The following is a 20,253-nucleotide window of genomic DNA, read 5'->3' as shown; positions in this document are numbered from 1 at the left end:
ACTCCACAATACCTGGCTCTTCCATCATTAGCAGCCCCCTCCCCTCCCAGCGCTTTGAAACCATCACGGGTATGTAGCGCACTTTGCAAATATCCTGTTTGATTGATTGTTTGAGAGTCCCACTGTCAACTGCAGCCAGACCTTCATCCTCCTCAGCCACACTCAGTAGGCTCTCCACAACCACAAAGCAAAAAGAGAAATATGGACGTCTCCCATCCAACACCACGTTGCCTGTAGTCCGTCCAGCCACCCTTGCCCTGGGCAACATTCATCACTTCCACAGTACAACTGTATGCGGGTGATAGTTATCCCACATCAAGAGACAGACCTGGTAGTCCCTCCCTGGACACCAACACATTATCCATGACCTGCACACCTTCATGAGACTCTTACGTAACTGTCTGTCAGAGCAGTATGACAACCCCCCTCAGCAGATAATAACCGTCACGTCTGAGTATTTCCCTCCATGGATGTAGTTGATCATACATTGTGACCTATGTGTGTCCACAACGAAATGAAATGAAATTATATTTATAAAGCGCATGGCTGCCCGAAAGCGTCCCAGCGCTAACAGAAAATAGAACGAAAAGCAGACTGAGGAGGAAACCAGTAATTAAGGGTCCTTGGGAAAAAGAAAAGTTTTAAGTGCCTTTCGAAACTTCAGATGACAAGGTTCTGCACGGATCCAGTTGGGGAGAGAACAACCAGACTCAGATCCCAGTGTATGGATGGCTTGTGTTTGTTCAACACTGTGGCATACTTTGACATATTCCGACACGTATGCTGTTGACTCAGGTAAAACATACTTCAACATCAATACGTATTGTGTTTTTTTTATTATTCTCCAACTTGTGAGTGAAATGTGAGTAGGTGCTAGGTGCTGTACAACAATGGGGGGAATCCAAAGTTCACAGAAGGAGATGTGATGCCTTGCAGTTTCAGTCAACAGAGTCCAGAGCACAGAACAGAAGTACTATGGCGCTCAACAGGTAGTGGATGAGTTGAAGGCTATGTCTGTTTGGAGTTGGTGCAAATGGGTCAGAGAAAACCCTAAACTCTGAGGAACAGGGATGTCGAAGATCCTTCCCTGTGGTTACTTGTAAGCAGAAAGCCAATGCACACAACAATTCAATGTGATATCAATCATCACCAACAAATGTTGAAAAAGAAGTACCACGGATGTGTTCTTTTTGTGTCATTTTTTTTATTTTTTGCAATGTATTTTTTAGAACATGAAACCAGCCGACACATGTTTCGTCAAGCAGGGAGTTAACCCGTGACTCTTCAGGGCTGGGGGTGAGACAAAAGGAGGGGAAGTGAGTACTTGCATAGATATTGACAGAACACAAGGGAGAGGAGAAAGAAAAGGGATAGAAGGATTGCAGAGCCAGTGGTCTGTGGAGATAAAAGGGGGGGTTTGAGTGTGTGTGGTGACCGAAAGTGAGGTGAAGGTGAAAGTACAAAAACATAAATTGTGACACTTAGTGAGTGGAAATAGGTAACCAGTAACCCTAAGTGGGTGAGGGCAAAAAACTTTTAATGTTCATTTTTACGAAAAGGCGATGCACAATAAGCATTGACATTCGTTGTTGAGTAAAGAAAACAGAGGGAGGAGAAACCGAGCATTTGTCAGCACTTAAATGCTTTGGCAATAGTAACTTAAAAGGATAACATGGGTACTATTCTGCGAATTCAGAGACAATACAGTTCAATGGCTGGTGACACCTGAATTTAGAAATGAAAGTGCAGCGTGTAAAAGAGGTGAAGGTACCAGGAAAGAATAGAAGAAGACGTTAATGGTGTGGTCATTATATGAACATTTAATAATATAAATGGCAATGTAGAGCATTACTACTAGTCGAGATTTGTGAAAAGATGGAAATAATTTCTTACTGTCTTTTGCGCATGTTTATTTACAGATATAGCTATTTTTGTGATCATGTTAGCTACTATTTGTCAGGAGAAAGTCAAAAGGTAATTTGTGTCTTGAGTAAAATGTTGCGGTTGTATACCTTATTGTCTGGTGTTTTGAGGCTAACGGTGTTCGCTACAGAAAACCGCTTAATATGTATAAATGTGTTATCTTGTCTTTAAGTGTGTTGTGATTGACCAAAAGTGTACAACATAGGCTGAGAGTAGAGGAAGTGTGTGCTGAGTTTACACTTTGGGTATAAAGTGTCGGTATATGGTGATTATCTCTGAGCAAGATTCTCATTATTAGCTTTAACATCCTTTGCCGAAAAGCGGTACCCTTTGAGTAGAAATGGACCGCATTCTTACCAATATTTCTCTCCCTTATGTGGTCGTTGTGAAAATGTCAAAAGGGAGTGGAAGAAAACCCTTTTGTTTATGCGGGGTTTGTAATTGGTCATATGGTCACATTTTAAATGACCATATTGATATGTCATTTGTGTATATAACTTAAAAGTTGCTATTTTGGACCAAGTGATTCGCGAACAATCTTTGCGGGGTTGCTAGTTGACTGTCTAATCACACATTGAGTAACAATACTGTTTGGTCGTTCACACAATTGCAATCACAATAACATTTGGTATCATGTTTGGCGAACAGGATAGCCTCTTAACATTGTATTTGGATCTCCTCGGGTCGAGGATAGAAGTTAAAAGCGGAGGTTCATAAGTAAAGAAAAAGACAGTTGAGAAAAGAGAATAAACACAGATTACACATAGGTGGTGCCGATAGTGTTGTTAGCAGCAATATGACAATGAAATTCGGTACCTGTCAAATGGGCATGAGGAACGTGGTCTGAAAGTGAAAATACGGAAAAAATCTTAATTAAGGGATATGGGGGGTGAATAACTTTATACACTAGCGTTCTCAGAATTTTGGGCAGTCAGTAGGAAGAAATGCAAAGCTCACCGGTGGAACGGTGATAATTCCGACCCGGTCCTAATCGGGTGTTAACGCAGGGCGTGGTTAATTATGGAAATACGTCTGGGTCAATGTTGTAAGCGATGGAAAACGGCGGGTGATGCTGTGAGTGGAGTAAAAGTTCTTGTGGGTCACATCTTAGGAAAAATAGAGAGGAACATTGCGTGTTACGCAAAATGTCACCATGGCGCACAAAACACGTCTATTGACGGAGTCTGCTGAGAGCAGATCAAGTGGGGCCGAGTCAGCGTCTTACCTGGGGTTCGATGTCATGCAGGTCTGGATTGGAAGCTGGTCTCGCCGGGTATGGTGAAGACCCGGAAGTGCAGGAAGTACGTTCTATTTGAGGGCAGTAGGGAGAACCGGGTTCAGACAACAACTAGACCGCTGCGTGTATTCAGGACTAGTGAGTGAGAGGAGATAAAAGAGGGACTGTGTCGCGTCTGGTATCTCCTATCCGGGCTAAGCCCAAAATACTGGGAAAAAGGATTTGGCGGTGGGAGTAGTATAAAGGAGTAAATTAGAAGGTTTGGAAATATTGGGACAGGTGGTAATAGGTTGAAGAACGGGCAATGTTAGAGTAAAGAGGATGGCAGAAAGTATGTCACGGAGATGAAAGGCGGAAGGTTTATGAAAAAAGTATATAATAGAAGAAAAGGAAAACATATTCAAAATAGAATCTAAGACATTATAGATGTTAAAAGGACAATGCTTAGAAAAGGTTTCAAACATGGAAAGCATAGTCAAAGATAATAGGGGAAATAGAAGACATATTCGAGATGAATCTAAGAGAACATACCTATCAAAAGGACAATGCTTGGAAAAGGTTTCAAACATAGAGAGCAGAGTCAAATGGAAATTGTCTGTATAGGTATCAGTTAGTCCAGTGATACTGCATTTAATTAACAGTGGATTCTGCCTTTTTCTTGGGAGAAGATAGTTTGTTGTTTTCAGTTACGTATATGATTTTTTTTTTTTGGTGGCAGATAGTTCTTGTAAATCCTAGGTGCAAAAGTTGGTGGACTATGTGCCCAGGAAGTAGTGAAGCTCGTCGTCAGTGTTTTGGCCGTGCTTGATTGTATGAAGACGCTTTATCCAAATGGCTTCTTGGCGTCTCAGTCTTAGTTCACGGTTACCGCCCCTTACATTTGCCTCTGTTAAATCTATGCCATAGAAGCAGAAATTCTTAGTGGTGCCTTGTGAGGCACAGGTGGCCATGTGAGTCGCCATAGGGTATCGTGCATCTTGTTGTAGAATGGCTCGGGCATGTTCTCTAATTCGTTCTCTTAGGGGTCTGATTGAATTCCGAATGTATATGTTGTGACATGTGCATTCGATGATGTACACTGTGTATCTGGTACTGCAGTTGATATTGGTTTTGATGGTGAATTGTTGTTTAAGATAGCCTTTGAAGGACTTTGTACCATGTTTCGCTTTGCTGCACATGCTGCAATTGCCACATCTGTAGAAGCCTTTTGATTTTTCAGTTAGCCATGAGGCATTGCTCGTGCCCTTTGGCACGGTAGGACAGAGTCTATTCCTGAGTGTTTTCCCTCTTCGATAGGTTATCTGTGGTCTGGTAGAGATGGCGTGTCGCAGTTATTTATCCGCCAATAGAATGTCCCAGTGTTTATTCATCGACTTTTTTACTACGGTGCTCATTTCGTTATAGTCTAGGATTAACCTGACCGGTTGTTTATCATTTGTTTTCGTCAGTTTTGTTGTGAGTATAGTTTGTCTGTCAGTTCGTTTGATCCTTTTTTCTGCTTTCTTTACGATCTGGGGTTTATACCCTCTTTTGAAGAAACGTCGGGACATGTCCTGTATGCAGACTTCAAATTCCTCATTGTCACTACAATTTCTTCTTGCGCGGGTAAATTCTCCATATGGGATTGTATTGATTTGATGACTCGGGTGTGAACTCTCTGCGTGCAAGATCGCATTGCATGCTGTCTCTTTGTGGTACATGAGGCTGTGAAGGGTGTTATTTTTTATGTAAAGTTCTACATCCAAAAAGGAGACACAGAAGGTGCTTATGTGACTGGTGAATTTCATGTCCATTTTATTGTTGTTCAGATACTTGCAGAAATCTTTAAGGGCTTCTTCAGTGCCTGACCAGATTAACAGGCAATCGTCAATATACCTTCCCCAGTATATTATGTGATCTATCCAAGGTTGGCCTTTGGTACCCCAGATGTATTCTGCTTCTAATGCTCCCATGTAAAGGTTCGCAAAAGATGGGGAAAAACGTGAGCCCATGGCTACACCCTTCTTCTGTATGAACCATTGTTTGTCATAGATGAAGACATTACTTTTAAGGATGATTTGCATCATGGAGGATAACATATTGGTGTGATCCCATAGTGCGATCGGTCTGTTTTTGAGAAATTTATTGACTGCAGCTAGACCTAGGTCCGGATTGATAGAGGTGTACAGGGATACGACGTCTAGAGTGGCAAGTATCAGGTCTGGTTGCCATTCAGTATCCGTCAGTATGCTTAGAATATGCTTAGTTTCTTGTATATAGGATGGGAGATTGTTAACCATAGGTTTCAGAAACACATCCACATATTGGGAGAGCCGTTCTGTGGGCCCCCCTATTCCAGATACAATTGGTCTTCCTGGCGGAAATTCTCCAGGTTTGTGAATCTTGGGGAGGGTGTATAACCATGGCGAGGTTGGTCTAATAACTTTCATGTAAAGCATTTCATTGTCACTGATTAGCCCTGCATCATTCCAATCTGTTAAGTGTCTGTTGATGAGAATGGTTAGAGGGCCTATTGGGTTGTGTTCTAGAGGAGCGTAACAGGAGGTGTCAGACAGTTGTGAGAGTATTTCATTGTGGTAATCTGTTTTGTTCATTATTACCACATTGCCCCCTTTGTCGGCCTCTTTGATTATTAGGTCTCCATCATTGCTTAATATTTTCAAAGCTTGTCTTTCGTTCCTGGTCAGATTGTCACGAGATCTATTTTTGTTTTTTTCAAGTCTTTTTTCATGTTTTTCAATATCACATAGCACTTTGTTGTAAAATATGTCCACTAGGTTACCACTTGGTAATGATGGTACCCGTTTGGATTTGTTTTTAAGTCCGCTTTCAATAGTTAGCTTTTTTTAAGTTCTAAGTTCTGCAAGAGATTCTCAAAGGAGTCTGGGGAGTCATCAAAGTCAGTTATGGATAGAAGTAAATGGGTTACTTGTACATCACTTATACTAAGTGTCTCATTGTGTTCTTCATGAGACCTTTCGGTGATTGGCGCAGGGATTTCATATTGGTCAGAGAAATGTTTCTTCAATTTCAAGCCCCGGATAAATTTAAAGAGATCAATTTTGGCTCTGCAGGGGTCCCCTCGTTCATGAGGGTTGAAGTTGAGTCCTTTGCTGAGTAGTGAGATTGCATTGGTGTCTAATTGTTTGGATGATAGGTTGACCACTTGAACTTCATTCTTGTCGGTATCTATTACTTCTTGTTCCCTGATCTGAGCCTCTCCTTGTAGCCATCTTTTGCCGGCTCTGTTGCCTCTTCGGGTTTTCTTGTGATGTTATTTGGTCGTGAGCGTGTTTCCCGTCTGATAGTCTGTATTTCTCGAAAAAAGGTTGCGGAGGCGCCTGATGGGGCTGATGATGATCCAGCTGTTGAAGGAGTAGTTGCTTGGTCTTCCGATTCATTGTCGCTGTTGGGGATGCTGTTCAGTGAGGTTGAGCTTGAAGAGATAGAAGAAGCATTAACTCTGCCAGTTTGGTTGTTCTGTGTTGTTTTGTTGATGAGCTGATCATACTTTTTGGCAAAAGTGAAAACACGGCCCTCTCGGTAATCTGCTTCGTCTCTTTTCATCTGTCTTGTCTTGCGTTCTTTAATCTCATTTTTGTTGTTTCAACAGAATCTCATTCATGATTTTGTAGTTTTTCTCTGTTGCATCCTTTAGATCTAAAGTTGTGATTTCCTTCTCAAGTTCACTTATCTCAGCTTGTAGCTAGCTCATTTTGCGTTCTGCATTTTCAATAAGAATTAATATCAAAGTATTGGAGTTGGTGGTGAGTGTTTCCTCCCATTTGGTTAGTAAATCGTCGTCCAGGTCTTCGAAAGTGGGAAATGTTTGTGAACGTAAACCTCTTGGCACTCTCTTGAGTCTGAGATATTGTTTCAATGTGGCACTGTCCCACCATCGGGCATTCTCAGTTTTCTTTAGTTTGTCTAGTTTGATGAATTTGGCTTTAAAGCCCTGTAGGTTGCTTTGGTTGCTACTAGTTTGAGCCGCTGGAAGTCTATTACCACTGGCTAGATTTTCAAAAAGGTCAGAGGCAATTTTATCCCTATCCATGATTTAGATATTGGGATGATTGGTATGGTTCTTTTCAATGTTTGTTTCTTTTGAACGTTTGGTTCTTTGGTTTGATTATATTTGTTTTTTACCACTGTGGCCGCCTTTCTGAAGTGAAAATACTAGAGGTTCTGCGGTGGGTTTGTTTGTTTTCAGAAGTACTATGGCGCTCAACAGGTAGTGGATGAGTTGAAGGCTATGTCTGTTTGGAGTTGGTGCAAATGGGTCAGAGAAAACCCTAAACTCTGAGGAACAGGGATGTCGAAGATCCTTCCCTGTGGTTACTTGTAAGCAGAAAGCCAATGCACACAACAATTCAATGTGATATCAATCATCACCAACAAATGTTGAAAAAGAAGCACCACGGATGTGTTCTTTTTGTGTCGTTTTTTTATTTTTTGCAATGTATTTTTTAGAACATGAAACCAGCCGACACGTGTTTCGTCAAGCAGGGAGTTAACCCGTGACTCTTCAGGGCTGGGGGTGAGACAAAAGGAGGGGAAGTGAGTACTTGCATAGATAGTGACAGAACACATGGGAGAGGAGAAAGAAAAGGGATAGAAGGATTGCAGAGCCAGTGGTCTGTGTAGAAAAAAAGGGGGGTGGGGTCTGTGTGTGTGTGTTGACCGAAAGTGAGGTGAAGGTGAAAGTACAAAAACATAAATTGTGACACTTATTGAGTGGAAATAGGTAACCAGTAACCCTAAGTGGGTGAGGGCAAAACACATTTAATGTTCATTTTTACGAAAAAGGCGATGCACAATAAGCATTGACATTCGTTGTTGAGTAAAGAAAACAGAGGGAGGAGAAACCGAGCATTTGTCAGCACTTAAATGCTTTGGCAATAGTAACTTAAAAGGATAACATGGGTACTATTCTGCGAATTCAGAGACAATACAGTTCAATGGGTGGTGACACCTGAATTTAGAAATCAAAGTGCAGCGTGTAAAAGAGGTGAAGGTACCAGGAAAGAATAGAAGAAGACGTTAATGGTGTGGTCATTATATGAACATTTAATAATATAAATGGCAATTTAGAGCATTACTACTAGTCGAGATTTGTGAAAAGATGGAAATAATTTCTTACTGTCTTTTGCGCATGTTTATTTACAGATATAGCTATTTTTGTGATCATGTTAGCTACTATTTGTCAGGAGAAAGTCAAAAGGTAATTTGTGTCTTGAGTAAAAAGTTGCGGTTGTATACCTTATTGCTTTGCATTTCTTCCTACTGACTGTCCAAAATTCTGAGAACGCTAGTGTATAAAGTTATTCACCCCCCATATCCCTTAATTAAGATTTTTTCCGTATTTTCACTTTCAGACCACGTTCCTCATGCCCATTTGACAGGTACCGAATTTCATTGTCATATTGCTGCTAACAACACTATCGGCACCACCTATGTGTAATCTGTGTTTATTCTCTTTTCTCAACTGTCTTTTTCTTTACTTATGAACCTCCGCTTTTAACATCTATTCTCGACCCGAGGAGATCCAAATACAATGTTAAGAGGCTATCCTGTTCGCCGAACATGATACCAAATGTTATTGTGATTGCAATTGTGTGAACGACCAAACAGTATTGTTACTCAATGTGTGATTAGACAGTCAACTAGCAACCCCGCAAAGATTGTTCGCGAATCACTTGGTCCAAAATAGCAACTTTTAAGTTATATATACAAATGACATATCAATATGGTCATTTAAAATGTGACCATATGACCAATTACAAACCCCGCATAAACAAAAGGGTTTTCTTCCACTCCCTTTTGACATTTTCACAACGACCACATAAGGGAGAGAAATATTGGTAAGAATGCGGTCCTTTTCTACTCAAAGGGTACCGCTTTTCGCCAAAGAATGTTATAGCTAATATTGAGAATCTTGCTCAGAGATAATCACCATATACCGACACTTTATACCCAAAGTGTAAACTCAGCACACACTTCCTCTACTCTCAGCCTATGTTGTACACTTTTGGCCAATCACAACACACTTAAAGACAAGATAACACATTTATACATATTAAGCGGTTTTCTGTAGCGAACACCGTTAGCCTCAAAACACCAGACAATAAGGTATACAACCGCAACATTTTACTCAAGACACAAATTACCTTTTGACTTTCTCCTGACAAATAGTAGCTAACATGATCACAAAAATAGCTATATCTGTAAATAAACATGCGCAAAAGACAGTAAGAAATTATTTCCATCTTTTCACAAATCTCGACTAGTAGTAATGCTCTAAATTGCCATTTATATTATTAAATGTTCATATAATGACCACACCATTAATGTCTTCTTCTATTCTTTCCTGGTACCTTCACCTCTTTTACACGCTGCACTTTCATTTCTAAATTCAGGTGTCACCACCCATTGAACTGTATTGTCTCTGAATTCGCAGAATAGTGCCCATGTTATCCTTTTAAGTTACTATTGCCAAAGCATTTAAGTGCTGACAAATGCTCGGTTTCTCCTCCCTCTGTTTTCTTTACTCAACAACGAATGTCAATGCTTATTGCGCATCGCCTTTTCGTAAAAATGAACATTAAAAGTTTTTTGCCCTCACCCACTTAGGGTTACTGGTTACCTATTTCCACTCACTAAGTGTCACAATTTATGTTTTTGTACTTTCACCTTCACCTCACTTTCGGTCACCACACACACACAAAACCCCCCCCCTTTTTCTCCACAGACCACTGGCTCTGCAATCCTTCTATCCCTTTTCTTTCTCCTCTCCCATATGTTCTGTCACTATCTATGCAAGTACTCACTTCCCCTCCTTTTGTCTCAACCCCAGCCCTGAAGAGTCACGGGTTAACTCCCTGCTTGACGAAACACGTGTCGGCTGGTTTCATGTTCTAAAAAATACATTGCAAAAAATAAAAAAACGACACAAAAAGAACACATCCGTGGTACTTCTTTTTCAACATTTGTTGGTGATGATTGATATCACATTGAATTGTTGTGTGCATTGGCTTTCTGCTTACACAGTGTTTGGCATTATTGGTGACACTGCGACCAGCAAGTGCATGTGGGAGAGTGTGACAGTCAATAGGGTGATGCTGTTGCACAGAAAGGCAAGATGCCAGACCAGGTGACCTGGGAGATGTGCATGGCCCTCTGCCTCTCAACGTTTTCTCCGTAGACGACCCACCTTTCTTGGGGGACCCTCATATGCAGGCCTTGACGATGCCTGGGACTCTCCCTCGGATGGTTCCACCTCCTCCTCCCTCCCTGTGCCTGTTGTCAGTCTTTGCCTGGATGTTTCTGGCCTGGTTACACAGGGAGGGTGCTGCATGTTGTCAGCAATCCAACGGAGTGAATGGCTTACGTCCCTCTGTACCGCCAAGAGCTCAGCCATACTTGCCTCTATCAGTCCTTGGTGTCGTCGTTGACTGGCGTATTGCTTGGCCTGCTAGTTTTTTAAAGCGATGAGGGCCCCCACTCCCTGGTATCCCGCCAGTATCCCTCCATGATGTTTCTGAGTTCAGACATACCGGGCCCGTCAGCTTGCTGGTCAGGTTCTCGCCTCCGCCTTGTGCCACTCCCACCACCCCTGCCTACACGAGCCCGGCCTGCTGTTTTGGGCACATCGAGTCGACGGGACCCCTGAGGGTTGACAGTGGTGGTGTTGTCTGCCTCCTCATGGGTGTCCGATGAACCTTGTCCCTCATTGTTAGACTGGCTCAGTTGTGGATTGTGGGCAGGGCTCCGAGCTGTCTGCTGGGATGTGGCAGAAGGGGGTGTGGTGGTTGGCGCAGATGCCCCTGATCCAGCTGCTGCACAGGTTTGGGATCCAGAGGTGCCAGGTTGGTCTGTGTCATCCATGGAGTGGTGAGAGGCGTCGCTGTTGGTGGGATCAGGATCCTGTGGAGCCTGCGCCTGTGATCCTTCTCCCCCCTGGTTGGGGGTAGATTGTGCACGTTGCCCTGTGGGTGTGAGAGACAGGCGATGTTAATGCCATGTAATGCAATGAATCTTTTTCATATACATTGTCGTTATCACTGCTATACCTGCTTTGGAATGTTCACACTGTTCACTTGTGGGGTTAGATTGAGCTGTGTTTAGGACACATTTTAATGTGAGGGTCTATTTACAATGAATGGCACAGCAAGGCATATCAGCAGTGATTTGGCAGTCATTGTGCACCACAGCTATGCCAGCATGGATGCAACACTTTCACACTGTGGATCACCATAGTGTGATTACAGTACAACTGTGTCCCACATCTGTGCCATGGAAGTGGCACATTGCTTGAGTTGTGTCGCTGGTGCAATGCAGATCCAGCAATGCTCTGTGTGGCCCTATATGCACAATGCTGTGTCGTTCCTTACGTCGGCTTCTGGCATGCAGGTTTTTGAGGCAGCATGCGCATAAAATTGGCTGAGTGAAATTTTTAAGATTTCACTCAGCCACTTTTGGGAGGTGTTGATGTGCTGTGACGGGCAGCCACCACACACCACAACACGAACACACCATGAGCAGTATACATACTTCTGCCGCAGGGCTTTAGAACGTGACACATCTCCCAGGTGCATCTCCTTGTCAATACCCAGCACCATTGCAGTAATATTTGTGCGTTCGCGGCGTCAGTAAGGTGTAGCTATGTCATCGTGGTATAAGTGCAAGTGACTTGTGATACACGCCTGTGTATTTGTTTCTTAAATATTTCTTCAGATCGGTATTTGCAGTGTTACAGGACGGTTGAGACAGTGGGCCACTACATTGCATGTTCCAGCTGGCTATGTTTATTTAAGGGGTGTGTGTGACAGGCTGTGCTGGTAGTTGGAGTGTGCGTTGGAACTGGGCCTCACTCATGGTGTGGGAGTCTCCCCATGGAGCATGCTGCCATAACCGTGGTGGTGAGTTCCGGTTTAAGATATCTGACCTTGTTGTCCTGATGTTAGTGTTTGCACTGGTCACTTTTTCTTTATCCCTTCTTTCCTCCCTTTACCTTTCCCTGCCACTGCTGCCCCCGCGGCCCCTCCCCCCCCCAGCACGACCGGCCCAATCCAGCTCCCCTCCCCGCCTCCCAGCTGTCCAGCCCTCCCCGATCCCTACTTAATGGCGGCCACTGCGCGGCCGCGGGCTGCGAGCGCGCCGCTGGTGCACCGAAGGCGCGTCAAAGGCAAGCACGTCTGCGCCCGTCTGCGACCCGTCCGCAACCAGCACCAGGAACCCTGGACCTCCGCCCCGCCAACGCTACGACCCAGCAGCACTCCACGCACTCAACCCAGGCTGCAACAACAACTGCAAGCTAGCATCACCAGCCGACACCCATGGACCCTTCAGCTGTCACCGCTGCCGGCACACCTGCAGCACCGCCAAGAACACGGATCCAGCACAACCCGCCCACAAGAACACAACCGAACCGAAGACCCTGCAATGCATCCTCCTCAACGTCCGATCCCTCCACAAACACGCAACAGAAATCTGGGACCTCCTCGACAGCACCACCCCAGACGTAGCATTCTTCACTGAAACCTGGACCAACACCACCTCGGGACCGGACATCGCCATCGCCATCCCCCAAGGATACAAGATCTCCAGGAAGGACCACCCCATCCACCCAGGAGGAGGAATCGCCATCGTCCACAAATCCAGCCTCCGCCTGAGCACACTCCCTGACGAGTCCACAGAACTGATGGAACACCTTCACTTCAAGATACTGGCCAGCCCCACCGCCACCCTCCGAGGAACCCTCATCTACCGACCCCCTGGACCCCGCGGACCCTTTGCCAACTCCATCACGGACATTATCTCCCCGCAGGCCATCGCATCCACCAACTACACCCTGCTGGGAGACCTCAACTTCCACCTCGACAATCAACTGGACCCCAACACCACATCGCTCCTGGACAACCTCCACAACATTGGACTTCGCCAGATCGTGACCGAGCCCACGCACTCAGCAGGACACACCCTCGACCCCCTCTTCACTACAGGAAACTCCATCACCTTCAGCCACACCACCAAACTTTCATGGACCGACCATCGTTGCGTCCACTTCACCTTCAGAACACCCACCATCCACAGACACCAGCACCTGCTTCCACAAAGAAACTGGACCAAAATCACCGATGACCAGCTCACCTCCTCACTCAACAACTCCACCCCAACCATCGCGGAAAACGACGACCCCAACACCGCAGCCCGAACCCTGCATAGATGGATCTCGGACAGCACCAACACCATAGCCCCCCTCAAGAAAAACAATACCCGTGCCAAGAAAGCCAGATGGTTTACCACCGAACTTCGAGAGTCCAGGCGCACATGCCGCCGCCTTGAAAAGGCCTGGAGAAACACCAAATCCACAGAAGCCCACAACAACTTCAGAGCCACCACCAACGCCCACCATCAACTCATCAGAGAAACGAGGAAAAAAGCGATCGGAGACAGAATCTCCACGCACGCACACAACAGCAAGGAACTCTTCAGCATCATCAAGGAGTTCGCCCAACCCACCAGCGAGTCTACCGACATCCCTCCCTCACAAGACCTCTGCGACAAACTCAGCATCTTTTTCCACCACAAAATCAAGAGCATCTACGACAACTTCGACGAAGACAACCAACACACTGAACCCTCACCAATCACCCCCGACACCCGGAAACCAGCGATTGATGACTGGACAGCCCTCACCACCGAAGACACACTGAAGACAATGAAGTCAATCCACTCAGGGGCCCCCACGGACCCCCGCCCCCACCACATCTTCAACAGAGCCGCCAACACCATCGCACCCATGCTCCGCCAAACCATCAACCGCTCCCTGGCGACCGCCTCGTTCCCCGACGACTGGAAACACGCCGAGGTCAACCCCCTCCTAAAGAAACCCTCAGCGGACCCCACCGACCTCAAAAACTACAGACCCATCTCCCTGCTCCCGTTCCCAGCGAAAGTCATCGAGAAAGCCATCAACAGCCAACTCGCCACATTCATTGAAGAACACAACATCCTCGACTCCTCCCAATCCGGCTTCAGAAAAAACCACAGTACGGAAACCGCCCTGCTCGCCGCAACAGACGACATCCGCACCTTACTGGACAAAGGAGAAACAGTAGCCCTCATCCTCCTCGACCTATCAGCGGCGTTCGACACAGTCTCCCACCGCACCCTAATACGCAGACTCTACGATGCAGGAATCCAGGACAAGGCCCTCAACTGGATCTGCTCCTTCCTCTCCGGCAGGACGCAGCGGGTCAGACTCCCCCCTTTCCTCTCAGACCCCACACCGATCACCTGCGGAGTCCCCCAGGGTTCCTCCCTCAGCCCGACGCTCTTCAACGTCTACATGGCTCCACTTGCCCCCATCATCAGAACCTACGGACTCAACATCGTGTCATATGCAGACGACACCCAGCTCCTCCTTTCCCTATCCAACGAGCCCGCCACCGCCAGACGCAACTTTCGAGAAGGCATGGAAGCCGTCGCCAAATGGATGAAAAACAGCTGCCTTCAACTAAACACCAACAAAACAGAAGTACTCATCATGGGCCCAAACCCCGACGCCTGGAGCGACACCTGGTGGCCCACCGCCCTCGGAAACCTGCCAATCCACACAGACCACGCACGCAACCTGGGAATCATCCTGGACTCCGAGCTCAAAATGGACCGCCAGATCAACTTTGTCTCATCTTCCTGCTTCCACACCCTCCGCCTCCTTCGTAAGACCTTCAAATGGATCCCCCTCGAACACCGAAAGACAGTCACTCACGCCCTGGTCACCAGCAGACTCGACTACAGCAACGCACTCTACGCCGGAATAAGCAAAAACCTCATCCGCAAGCTACAGAACATCCAGAACGCCGCCGCAAGACTGGTCCTCAACCTGCCAAAACACTGCCACATCTCCCAGCACCTGCGCACACTCCACTGGCTCCCCGTCGAGGCGAGAATCACCTTTAAGATGCTCACCCACGCACACAAGGCCCTCCACGGCACCGGACCAGCATACCTGAACAGCCGACTCAAATTCCACGCACCCCAAAGGACCCTACGATCAGCCCAGCTTTCCTACGCCGTGGTCCCCCGTACCAGAAAGACCAGATCGGGAGGCCGCTCCTTCTCCTTCCTCGCGGCCATAGCATGGAACGCCCTTCCGCTCCACCTCAGACAGACAACATCGCTCCCCATCTTCGCAAGAAACCTCAAAACCTGGCTCTTCGACAGACCCCCTCCTTGATGGAATGGAACCTGCACTCCCCCACCCCCTCCACCCCTAGCGCCTTGAGACCCTTACGGGTGAGTAGTCGCGCTTTAACAAACTCCTGATTGATTGACACCATGGCCCAGTGTCAGCTATGTTGTCGGTACTTTCTCAGTCCCTGTACATTGAGCATGGTCCATGGGTGTGTACCTGGACCATATGTGATGATTGCAAATGGGCTTTTGCGTACACAGTAGTGGTGATAGGGTTGGCCAAAGTTTAACCTTCTTCAACATCCCCCTTGCAGCCTTCTGGCCATGACCCTTGCACACACCCCTATGCTGTTGACCACTGGTAGGAGTCCTCTGCACACCCCCCTCCTATGTCTGGGGACTGCTGGGAGTCATATCCACCCACCCCTCCTATGTCTGGGCACCGCTGGAAGTCATATCCACACACCCCTGTCATGTCTGGGCACTGCTGGGAGTCATATCCACACACCCACCCCTGTTTTGTCTGGGCACTGATGGGAGTCATATCCTGCCACCCATGTCATGTCTGGGCACTGCTGGGAGTCATATCCTGCCACCCCTCCTATGTCTGGGTACTGCTGGCAGTCATATCCACCCACCCCTCCTATGTCTGGGCACTGTTGGGAGTCATATCCACACACCCCTGTCATGTCTGGGCACTGCTGGGAGTCAAATCCGCACCCCCTCCTATGTCTGGGCACTGCTGGAAGTCATATCCGCACCCCCCTCCTATGTCTGGGCACTGCTGGGAGTCATATCCACCCACCCCTCCTATGTCTGGGCACTGCTGGGAGTCATACCCACCCACCCCTCCTTTGTCTGGGCACTGCTGGGAGTACTCTGCACTCACCCCTCCTATGTCTGGGCACTGCTGGGAACCATATCCACACACCCATGTCATGTCTGGGCACTGATGGGAGTCATATCCTGTCACCCCTGTCATGTCTGGGCACTGCTGGGAGTCATATCCTGCCACCCATCCTATGTCTGGGCACTGCTGGGAGTCATATCCACCCACCTCCCTATGTCTGGGCACTGCTGGGAGTCATATCCACCCACCCCTCCTATGTCTGGGCACTGCTGCTAGGAGTCATATCATGCCACCCCTGTCATGTCTGGGCACTGCTGGGAGTCATATCCTGCCACTCCTGTCATGTCTGGGCACTGCTGGGAGTCATATCTTGCCACCCCTCCTATGTCTGGGCACTGCTGGGTGTCATATCCACACCCCCTCCTATGTCTGGGCACTGCTGGGAGTCATATCCTGCCACCCCTCTTATGTCTGGGCACTGCTGGGAGTCATATCCACCCACCCCTCCTATGTCTGGGCACTGCTGGGAGTCATATCCTGCCACCCCTCCTATGTCTGGGCACTGCTGGGAGTCATGCCCTGCAGCCCCTCCTATGTCTGGGCACTGCTGGGAGTCATAGCCACCCACCTCCATACTCTTAGGCACTGCTGGGAGTTATGTGCACACCCCCCTCCTATGTTGGGGCTCTGCTGGGAGTCATAGCCACCCACCCCATACTCTTGGGCACTGCAGGGAGTCCTGTGCACCCACCCCTCCTATGTCTGGGCACTTCTGGGAGTCATAGCCACACCCCCCTCATGTGTCTGGGCACTGCTGGGGATCCACCCATGTGACATGAGCTGTTTGTATACTCACCAGGCTCCACTGCTCCTTCAATTCCATGTACTCCCACTGGTGGTAACAGGGCCATGACCTTCTCCTCCCAGGGCTGGAACTGTACTGGTCTGTGGGGACCACCACCTCTGGTATAATGAGCGTTGGCGTAGTCCTCGTCCATCTTGCGCTTTACCATCCTCCGCAGATCGGACCACCTGGCCTGGCAATCCTTCCTGGAACGCCTGATGGGTGCAACAGCATTGACCCTATTGACGATCCTCTCCCACAGCTGGGTTTTGTCAGCTATGCTGGTCTGTCTGACCAATGCACCAAACAACTGTGGATCAAATCTGATGCAATTAATAATTAATTAACAATAAACTATTGATAAATACCAATCAATTATAAAAATAAAATGTAATTACCAATTAATATTTACTAAACAATTATTAACATTTTTTTTAGCAAAAATGTACTACCAATTAATAAATCATTAACAACAATTTAATTATCAATACTCAACACTAAAAAAATATTGACATAATTACAATTAAATTACTTCCCACCCTATTACCCTGTAACCGCGCAACCCACTTCAATAATAAATTAATACACTTAATATAATTACCAATTAATCAATTCATAAAAACTAATTACCAATGAATAATTAATTAACATAAAAATATTTATCAATACCAATAAATCAAAATTACATGTTTACTTAATTACAATTAAATAACTTCCCACCCTATTCCCCTATAAACCCACAACCTGCTACAGAACTGAAACGAAAAATGTATTTAAAAATATTTAATAATTCCGATATTTAGACTGTTTACCTCTAAGGACACCATAGCAATGGGATGAACCTTAGGGGCCCATTAGGGTGACGGGCGGACTTTGTCCGACCGTCATCCTGTCGTCATCCTGTCGTGTGTAGGGACCGCCCGTCATAAGGGCGGGGGTCCCGTTGGGGGCATTAAGATGCGCCCGCCACAGTGGCGGGCGCATCCTGTATATTCAGCATTGCGGCGGGCGGTGCTGAATGCACCGCCCGCCGCAATGCTGAAGATACAGGCAATGCATTACAAAGCACAACGTGAAAGGCACCGCGCGGTGCCTGCCACGTTGTACTTTGTAATGCTGGGGGGCACTATAGGTACCCCCCATGTGTACCCCCCACCCCCCTTGGAGTGCAAAGCCGCCACGGAAAGGCATTTGTACATGCCCATGCTAATATGGCTGGCGGTGTCTCATAGGCACCGCCACCATATTAAACCTTTTCCGCCCTGGCCGCAAGGCGACCGGGGCGGAAAAGCGGCGGACGGTCTTTCCGTCCGCCGTGGTCCCCCCCGCCATCCTAATATGGCAGGGGAATTTAGGTGCGGATGGCGGGTGGATTGCCCCCTCCAGGCTGGCGGTGGCTACAGTCAGCCTTGCGGAGGCAATCCGCCCGCCATCCTAATGGGCCCCTTAGTATGGTTATCAGCTTTGGTGACTGGATACGTTTGTCCAGCCAAATACTGCTCTGGGGAGTTTGGTTTTCAGTCACCATGTTGACACTTGCATGTTGACGTATCCCTCAGTGCTTCTACTTTAACCCCATTAAGATGTGGCGTTTCAATGTATTTTTCCAATTTACTGGGCCACACAGCCAGGGCAGCTACATCCTCCCGACTCTATAGGATTAAGGTAGCTTCGGTGTGTTCTCTGACCTGATCAGGGCACACCAAGGATCCCATCTGGAGACTCACCACCCCAGTGGTAATTGGAGGTGCACTGGTGGAAGCTTTTTGGGACAGGAAGAATCCCCAGTTCGGTGTCCATTGACTTTACAATTGAAAAACCAAGCCTTTTGGGATCACAATTCTTACCCTTGTTCCCACCCTTGGATTGTGAAGTGATTCTGGGCCCACTCTCCTGAATAGGTTTTATGGGGCCTTTAGAAGACCATTTACCTTTTACTTTAGACAGTTATTCATCTTTTCCTTAGTGGAGATTAACAACCCTTATGTTTTGGTCAGCCCCAACATGAGGCTTTTTGGTCACCCCAGTCTTGACCCAATGGTCAGCCTTCCTCCCCAACTCCTGGGGGAGACAAAATCTAGGTCCACTGAGTATTGCTGTAATTTTTCAGAAATACAGGTACATAACAGACACTCTTTCACAAGTAAATTATAAAGCCCATTGTAGTATTGCACCTTACCTCCTTTTAACCAACCACATAATGTTTTGACTGAAAAGCCAATAAAATCAACCCAGAACTAACAAGGTTTTCTGTGTCTCCCTGAACTTAATCCTGTACTCCACAGTGGTGATTCCAAAGCCCTCAATCAGGGTTTCCTTCATGAGATCATAAGACTCAGCATCTGCCTCATCCGGTGTCAGGAGTCTATCCCTGCAGTTTCCTGAGAATGTATTTATTTATTTATTTTTACGATTTATAGAGCGCTGCGTATAGCCGTAGGTGTCTTGGCGCTAAACTTTCCGAGTAGAGAGCCCCAGTATTTCTGGTGTAACCCTCATTTTACATGCCCTTTCAAAGGCAGTAAACCATTTGGTAATGTCATCACCCTCAACATACTTTGAGACAATTCCTTTGGGGATTTTGGGATCAAAAATGTCCTGTTCTCTTTATTTACTTTGCTGCCACCATTGATAGGTTTTAGGCCCATCTCAGCCCTTTCTCTATGGCCAGGATGTTGGCCTCAAGGGCTGCTCTTCAGGCCAGTCTCATATGAGCAATATATTCATCCTCTAAGCCTTCTCTGGATCCTGCGTTGCATGACCTACCCTCACTAAAGGAAGGCACCCCAGGTACAGGTTTTAGGTAGATGTGTGTAGACACAGCATTACACGCTAAAGTTAATTCAGGAGGCTCCTCCTCACGCTCACTGCCCTCATCCTACCCTTCAGGATGGTCAGTGTCTTCTGTTGCATTGACTAAATCATTATCTGCCAAGAGCTCCTGGAGCTTGACCTTGGTAGGATGTGCAACAGTTTTAATGTTAACATTTTTACACACAAGCTCTAATGCTGGGTTTCATGCTGCAGATAAGGGCTTAGGTTGAGTTCCTGTACTAAATCCCTTGCTGAATTCATTTCTAGTAAAATTGGACCTTTATAGAAGATTGAGAAAAAATGTTAAACATATTTCTAAGGCCTAACTAACTAATGTACTTTTTAGATTTTGAATGCCAAGGACTGATGGATTTAACACAAAAACCT

This window comes from Lissotriton vulgaris, chromosome 5 (assembly GCF_964263255.1).
Source record: "Lissotriton vulgaris chromosome 5, aLisVul1.2, whole genome shotgun sequence".
Taxonomy (NCBI): domain Eukaryota; kingdom Metazoa; phylum Chordata; class Amphibia; order Caudata; family Salamandridae; genus Lissotriton; species Lissotriton vulgaris.
Note: the sequence above shows the minus strand (reverse complement) of the source record.